General features: G+C 51.4%; 1 long non-coding RNA gene across 1 annotated transcript in view; it reads right to left on the bottom strand.

The window, feature by feature from the left end:
• Positions 1-608: 608 nt before the first annotated feature.
• LOC108445877 overlaps positions 609-7,934 on the bottom strand; it is a 22,530-nt gene continuing 15,204 nt past the window's right edge. The window contains exon 2 of the long non-coding RNA XR_001860908.1: positions 609-698. This is a non-coding gene — a long non-coding RNA (uncharacterized LOC108445877). The remainder of the gene's footprint in view (positions 699-7,934) is intronic.

Here is a 7,934-nt window from a genome sequence, read left to right as displayed (position 1 = left end):
GGCCTGAGGCAGTGCAGGATTGCTATAAAAGGCAGCCCAAGTCTCTGCTCTCGCATCCACTTCTCTCACCTCCTCCTCAGGAATCAGGTGAGTGGGAAGCCTCCAATCCTTCTCCTCCTTCTCTCCTCCTGCTTCCAGACCAGCTCTTTCCTGGCTGGAGGTCTCAGCTGATTGAGGCTGTCAGAGCCCAGGGCTGGCAGCTGCTTCTGCTGGGAGAAGGCAGGGGGGAGAAGATCTTGTGCAGAGAGAGGCTGGGACTTGGCTGAGGTGGCTCCTGGGCTTTGAGGTGGGCACTGCAGTGTGGGCCAGGAGGTGCCTTGGCTGCAGGGTGCTTGGGGGCACTGCTGCTTCTCAAGCGTCCTTACATTCTGCTTCTCCCTGCCCTCTGTGCCAGGTGCACCTGTGACGGCCAACAGCTGCAATGAGTGCTGTGTCAGGCAGTGCCAGAGCTCCACCGTGGCCATCCAGCCCTCCGCAGTCGTGGTGACCCTGCCCGGGCCCATCCTCAGCTCCTTCCCACAGAACACCGTGGTGGGATCCTCCACCTCTGCTGCCGTTGGCAGCATCCTCAGCTCTGGCGGAGTGCCCATCAACTCTGGCGGCTTTGACATCTCCTGCATCACCAGCGGCTATGGCGGCAGATGCTGTCCCCCCTGCTAAATCTGCTGGCAACCTCCTTGAGCAAGAACCTCCATGAGCTCAGAGCATGGTTTTGGGCAGGAGATAGAGCTTCAGGACATTGTATTTAGAGCTTTGGACCATCTCTTCTTTCTTCTACTCTTCTGTCCTTTTCTGTCCCTCTCTCTCCAGGGCAGTCTCATGTGGACCTCTCACCCTTCCTCCCTCTGCAGGGCAGTCCAAAGAACACCACATGGGAGCTCCATCTTAGTGGCTGCTCCTGGTGCTCTCTGTGCGCCATCTCCTTTTCTTCTTTAGACTTATTAAAGTTGCACTGCATTTAAGCCTTGGCCTCTGAGTCATCTATTTTTCTCTGGCAACTCTTCCAGTCTGCTCAAGAAAAAAGGTAGAGAAAGCAATGGGTGGGGCTTGCTGCAGTGGATTTTACTTTGTGCCCTTTTCCCTTGGAGCTGATGAAGAACATCCCTGGCTACTCAGCAGCCAAAGGCCATCATGGAAACTATGGCTCCAAAGTGTTTCAGGAGTGGGGATGGGAAACAACAACACCAGGGGACACCCCACAGCCTCATCTCTTCCCATCCTTCCTTCATTACCTGGCCTAGGGTCTGTGGCCAGCACACCTGGGAAAAAGTGGATGAGATCCAAACATCACACAATCTCTCAGTGCCTGGCAGGGCCCAGCTGCTGCCCAGACATGCAGGGCTGAGGTGAGTCATAAGTTAGGATTGGTAACAACTCAGTCTGTGCACTGGAGTTCCCATTGCCATGAACCTGACACCCCCAAAAGGATCTAATGTTTTGTTCCAGGTGTCCATCTTCCCTGTGCAAATGACTTGTGGCTTCACTACTAATGCCAACATTTAGGAATGTTTTCAGCTGTACTTGAAAATTTCTGTTTGGTCCTTGGCCTTCAGCCCCAGGCAGTGCTCCAAATCCCATCATTCCCTGGGTTTCCACATTCTCCTGGGTGCAGAAAATGAACTCCCAAAGACATTGCTGGGCTCCAAATACCAGCTCAGGTTCACAGCATTCTGTGATTCATGTGGCCTTCCATATATGCTCCTCCTTCCTAGACCGCTGGGCAGAGACAGCAGCTGGCTTTGTCCTTCTAACTGGGTGCTGGCACATCTTGCTGTGTCCAGAAATGAAGGCTTCACCTGCTCCTAGTGAGACCTGTTGCTCAAGCACTGGTCTCAGTTGCCAGAATCAAATCATCTCCAGTTCCTCTTCACCGTGGGCGTGTCCCCTGTGGGCAGCCCCTCTACCTGGCTCCATTTGGGAACCACAATATAAAAAAGACGGTAAGCTACTAGAGAGTGACCAAGGGAGGCCATGAGGATGGGGAAGGGTCTGGAGGATCCGTATGAGGAGTGGCTGGGATCGCTTGGCCCATTCAGCCTGGGGAAGATGAGACTGAGGTCAGACCTCATTGTGGTCTTTGACATCCTTCTGAGGGGCACCAGAGGGGCAAGAACCAAACTCTTCACTCTCATGACCAGTGACAGGACTTGAGGAAATGGCTGGAGCTGAGATGTGGGAGATTTAGGTTGGATATCAGGAAAATGTTCTTCACCCAGAGGGTTTTTGGTGGTTGAGCACTGGAACAGGCTCCCCAGGGAAGTGCTCTCTGCACCAAACCCGATGGAGCTCAGGAAGTGTTTGGATAACACTCTCAGGTACTTGGTGGGACTCTTGGGGTGTCCTGTGCAGGGCCAGGAGTTGGACTTGATGCTCCTGATGGGTCCCTTCCAACTCAGTATCTTCTATGATTCTAGGATTCTATGATTGTGCTGAGAAAGTCTCAGTCCTCTTGGTAGATCCCATTTAATTACTAAAATACTGTGATGAGGTCCTGCCCAAGCCTCTGGTTCTCCAGGGAGAAAAGACTGCATTCCTTCAATCTTTCTCTTGGGGGTTAGGTTTTTGTTTTGGGCTTTTTTTCTCTCAGGGAATTTTCTTCCTATTTGGTGCCAGGGAGATGATGAATGGACCATGATCAAGATACTAAAGACATGGCTAAGTGCTTCGGTATACCGTCAGAATTGTTCTGGGGGTTGGAGGGGGGAAAGAGCGGGGGGATGGGGAAGTGAAGCAGTGTGGGTTTTTTCAGTTTGTTAGCTGGAGGTAGTTCAGTCTTTGCTGGGTTGGGAGAAGAGATGGTCATGTGGTGGTTCTTTGCCTTGGACCTCTCCTGCACAGCGATTTTTTTCCAACACTGCCGTGGAGCTGTGCCTGTCGCCAGCTTGTGAGCCCATTTGCTTGCAAGAGAGAAACACCAAGAGACCAACATGGTCCACCTGGGTGCCTGGGGGGGTCATCCCTTCCCCCCTCCTCCCCTGAAGCTGCCACGTAGACGGCTGCCTGGAGCCAGAGCAACAGCCCCGCTGGACCTTTTCTGTGTAGGGTAGTGCGACATTGGGATAAAGCCCTGCCTCCCTTCCCAGTGTGTACCAGCTGCTGTTAGCAGTGCTGAAGACCGATCACGTCTCAGGTGGGTGCTGGGGGGAGTTGACCCTTCTTCCCTCTTCCTCATCTGAGCTGCCATCACTACCACAGAGGTCCCTATCTTGCACCGGAGTGTCCCCTGAAACTGTGGGGGAGTCACTGCAGCCTCTCTGCCTCGACACGAGCCAACAGCACCTGCTGCTGGTTGTGGTTGTAACTACACCAAAGGGGAAAGTGCTTGACAGGTGGGAAAAGGCTATTACTGGGTTTTTCCTTTTTGTTCATGTTGTTGCTGTTGTTGTTGTTGCTTGTCTGTCTTGTTACATGTGTGTATATATATGTTCTAGTAAAGAACTGTTATTTCTTTTCCCATATCTTTGCCTGAAAGCCCTGTTAATTTCAAAGTTATAATAATTTGGAGGGAGGGTGTCATTTTTCCATTTCAGGAAGGTTCCTGCCTTCCTTGGCAAACACCTGTATTTAAACCAGGACACTTTCCTCAGCACACGTTCTTCAGCCCTTTGGTCATCTTTGACACAAACAACAGGGTGGGAGCAGCTGCTGGATCAGGATCAGCGAAGGCCACACCAGGGGCCTTGGATTAAGCAATGCCTTTGCTGCTGCAGAAGGGCCAGTCAGCAGGAGAACTACCTGGGTGAAGATGACCCCAAAACCAATGTCCACATGACCAGGGCTTGCAGGAAGCAGATTTTCTTTTTCATGACAATGGCGTAACAGAGCAATTTGCAGATAGTGGGTGTCTTGGTTTGAAAGATAGGTGTCTGACAAGGAGAGCAGGAGCCTCTTTTGGAATGGAAAATATGATCCCCTTCCCTCAGAATTATTATAACTCTGAAATTAAGGGGCTTTCAGGAAAAGATATGGGAAAAGGAATAACCGTTTTTTATTAGTGTGTGTATGTATAACAAGGCAAACCAACAACAACAATGGTAACAACAACAAAGAAGAGCAGAAAACCCAATAAGCAGTCTCTTCCCGCTCTTTAAGCACTTTCCCCTCGGTGCAGTTCCGTTCACGGCCGGCAGGGGCGCTGGTGGCTCCCAGCCGGACAGGGCGGGTGCGGTGATTCCCCCCTGCCTGCAGGGGACGCTGTGGCACGAACTCGGCCATCCTTTTCAGGTGGACAATGGCGAGCACAGCCGGCGGAAGGGATGGGAAAGGGGCTCCTTCACAAACCCTCAGGGACAGCCAGGCCCGGTGCCCCCCCCTGGGCAGCAGAAGGAGCTGTAGCAGGAATCTCGGAGTAGCAAGCTGGAACGGCAGGGCGGGCTCACCCAGGGGAGCGATCAAGAGGTAGCAGACACCCTGCAGCTGTAGCTGGAACTGCAGGGTGTCCCAACAGGCAGGGGGTGCAGACTACAGTGTAGCAAAAACCCGGAGCAGTGGCAGAGAAACGGCGGGGGCTGGGCAGAGGCAGCCCAGCTCCTGAACATGGCAGAGAGAGACCGCCTGGGAGGGGAAAGGGGCTCGGGGATCTCAGGGTTTCCCCTGAGGCACCTGAGCAGATGCTAAAGGGTCCCCTGTCTGGTAAGGCAGGGTGTTAATAAGGCCCCAGTGCAACGGCTGCTCTTACAAGCAGAGCTCCACTCATGGTGGTAGAAGGCAGCAGAAGACAGAACCCCACAGTGGTGGCGAATTCCTCCCATAGTGACTGCAGCCTCCTTCCCCTCTGAATGCCTAGAACACAAGAGAGCTCCCAGCTTCCCCAGCCCCTGTTTTTCCCAGCCCAATTCTCTCAGTACCTCTGCCCCGCCAAGAGAAACTCTCATATAAGAGAAGTGCGGTCAGGTGCTCTCCTCCAATTGCTTGGCAACTTCTTTTGTCTCTCTTAAGTACCTGGTCATTATTGTTTCTTAGCAACAAAATGGGGGAAAACTCCCTTAGAGAAAGAAAAACAAAAGGAAAAACCCTAACCTCCGACAGTGAGGCCTCAATCAAAGGACATCACTGACAGAATCATGAATGCACAGCATAATTTCTGATGTCCCAGTCTCAACAATTGCAGGCAGTGGGGAGTCTGCTTGTCCCAGAAACATCACCCTCTTCAGCCCCGGGAGTACAATATTGAGACACTGCTTCATGCAGAGCAGCTCTTGGTGCCCCCAGAATCCCTAGGAAGAACCACTAGAGAGCTTTAAGGTTTCATGTAATTATTGCTCAGGTATTTGAAGCCATCCTCAAGCATGAAGGAATTGTCAAATGCCTCTCAAGGAGAATATTTGGCCATTCATATCACTGTGGTGGTAAAGAAGTTTTAGCTACACTTGATCAGAATTACCTCCCAAGAGGAAAGCTTTGAGAATAAAAATTATTTCAACAAAAAAGGAAGAACACAACATTTCTGTCCATCCTTCCTCCCCCCATTTTCCCCTGCTCCAATGTGAGCCCATCTGTCACGGGTGGAGAGGGAGCTTCAGACAGTTTATTAAAGAAGCCTGGCCACTGAGTCACAAGGTGCCGAGAAGACCCCCTTGCTCTCTAAACCCCTTCTCAGAGAGAGGAGTCCAGGGGTGCCTGGATCTTATCTTAAAAAAAGATATTATGCTGTAAGATTTGGAAAGAAATGCTCCAAAAAATACAACCATCTAAAGTCCTTGGTAGATCTACTTTGTATCTTTGGCAAGTTGAACAGATGGAGCTAGTTATGGTCATTTCCATAATGTTATTACCTGGAGATCTTAACTGCAGTATTTCACATTCTCCCTGGACCTCTTTGAATCCCCCAGGGCACTTTCCCAAAGGATTCTTCCTAGCAGGTCCCTGAGGCAACAAAAGTCTGCATTTATGGAGTTCAGGGTTGCAATTTTGCCCTCTGTTCTGCACAGCCACTGCACACCACAGACAGGAGAGCTACCCCAGCTTTCTCCAAAATCCCAGTAAGGTCTCAGGTCTGCAGGTGTGCACAAACTTTATGATGTCCTGCTCATGTTTTGCCTCAGGCTTCTGTCTTACACGTGTCTGGAGTCAAGTGGGCAAGACAAGTCAGTGAGTCAGAGAGTCAAGGTCAGGATGAGGCCTCATGACAGTATTCAAGCTCCAACAACATCCAGCAGTCGCCAGGAGTGTTCGTAGAGGAAAGGAAGGTCCCAAGTCAAGCTGGGAAGTCACACATATGTCAGAGTCCAAATTGAGATTGGTGAGCTCCATGGCCAGATACAGGCACAGATGTTCGGAGCCAAGTATTAGAATTTTCGCTTGAGAGCTCCTCCTGTGCAAACAGAAGTTGGACCTGGCTGAAGCCTCCTGGCAGCACCATCTGCCAAAGTTCCCAGCAAGGCCTCTAAAGGGAAGGGAGCAGCACTCAGCTATGCCATGTGGGTTGATCCAACTGTCCTACATCTCACAGCAGAGCAACACCTGAACATGAGCTCCTTCAGTCTAAGACCCGTTTGCTGGGAGGTCTCAGCCCTGCTCAGTCGGTCAGTACCGGTGAGCTGTAGAAGTGCATCTGGCATTGGCCCGGACAGGAGGAGCCTGTGTCCCATCCCAGTCACCAGCAACATTACACCAGAAGGGCATCCACTGAATGATAACAACCTGCAGAAGTGGGCAGGCTTCCTTGGTCTTTCTCCCTTTCCATGAGGCAAGAAATGGAGAGTGCAGGAGGCCAAAGCTGATTTCAGTGCTCTGCCAGGTTGAAGCCATGGACACTCAGCTGTAGATGGAGAGTGCAGGAGGCCAAAGCTGATTTCAGTGCTCTGCCAGGTTGAAGCCATGGCCATTCAGCTGTAGATTCCAGACCAAGTGCCATTCCTGATGTCAAAGGGAACATGTTTCTCTCTGAGATCATGAACACACCAGGGCAGAGTCTCATTGCTCCGACCTGCACATGCCCTCAGGAGGGTCACCCAAGCACAGAATGACACGCGTGTGCTCAAACACACCTGCGTGGAATAATGCAACGATCTGTATGCTCACACAGAGTCAGCAAAGACAGAAAGAAGAGCAGAAAGAAAAGATGGGCAGTTCTGGGAACTCTGCTGAGGAGATACTAGGGACAAGTGTGGCAGAAAATTACTTCGGTATCCTGGAGAAGGATCAGGTCCCAGACAACTCCTGGTATTCGCAGAGGACCCACAGAGAGTGCACAGAAAGAGGATGAGCTAAATGAGGCCAACACAATTTTTCTATGAGCACTGTCAGAGTAGCAACAGGCTCCAACCCTCCCAGCAGATGCAGACCTGTGTGCAACAGCGAGTGACCATCACGAAGAGATGGGAAAATCAAGAGAAAATGATGGGTCATGTCCCCTCACATGGCAGTCTTTGAGCATGTGGGCAAGACGCACGAGAGTGATGCCCATTTCCTGACAATTTAGACAAAAACAAACCCACAGGAATGACACAGGTGAACACACTTGTCCACAGAGGATGCTGCCAGCCAATGATCTGAGCATACTAAATGCACTCAGCATTGTTTTTACCCCGGAAATACTTGAATCTCACATCCCAGCACCTACAGAAATTACCCTTCACATAGGAAGGCACGCGGAATTAGCCAGGAAATGAAAAGGCTGCAGTGCAGGAAACCGGGACACAGCGCCTGCCATTAGCTGGGATGGTGCACATTTGCCATGAGCTGGTCACAAAATTATTACTTCCACCAAGGTGCTACTGGGCCTGAGGCAGTGCAGGACTGCTATAAAAGGCAGCCCAAGTCTCTGCTCTCGCATCCACTTCTCTCACCTCCTCCTCAGGAATCAGGTGAGTGGGAAGCCTCCAATCCTTCTCCTCCTTCTCTCCTCCTGCTTCCAGACCAGCTCTTTTCCTGGCTGGAGGTCTCAGCTGATCGAGGCTGTCAGAGCCCAGGGCTGGCAGCTGCTTCTGCTG

This window comes from Corvus brachyrhynchos, unplaced genomic scaffold (genome assembly GCF_000691975.1).
Source record: "Corvus brachyrhynchos isolate BGI_N302 unplaced genomic scaffold, ASM69197v1 scaffold861, whole genome shotgun sequence".
Classification (NCBI taxonomy): Eukaryota; Metazoa; Chordata; class Aves; order Passeriformes; family Corvidae; genus Corvus; species Corvus brachyrhynchos.
The sequence above is the reverse complement of the archived record's forward strand: the minus strand, read 5'-3'. Positions and strand labels throughout refer to the sequence as shown.